We start from the raw sequence: 394 nt of genomic DNA on the forward strand, positions 1-394 counted from the left end.
CGCCGCCTTCCAACCCGGGGGGAGCCCGGCCCCTGCCTCAGGGCCTGCCTGGCTCCGGGGCGCCTGTGGCTGCAGCCAGGCAGGCAGTGCTGCCGTCCTGTGGAGAGCCAGGCCGAGGGACGGCTGTAGGGCCGCGGGGTGCCCAGGGCAGGCCCCATGGTGGTGGTGGGATGGGCCCCCATCGCAGTGGGGCTCAGGATCACCTCGTGTGGTTTTGGGTCAGGGCCATCGGGTGCTCCCCTGGCCAGCTCCAGGACTTTAAGAGCCAGTTTGCACTGCACTGCACTGCACTGGAACAGGAATCATAGAATTGTTTAGGTTGGAAAAGACCTTTAAGATCATCAAGTCCAACCGTTAACCTAACCCTGCCATCCCACCACTAAACCATGGCCCT

This window comes from Egretta garzetta, unplaced genomic scaffold (genome assembly GCF_000687185.1).
Source record: "Egretta garzetta isolate BGI_Z169 unplaced genomic scaffold, ASM68718v1 scaffold68, whole genome shotgun sequence".
Classification (NCBI taxonomy): Eukaryota; Metazoa; Chordata; class Aves; order Pelecaniformes; family Ardeidae; genus Egretta; species Egretta garzetta.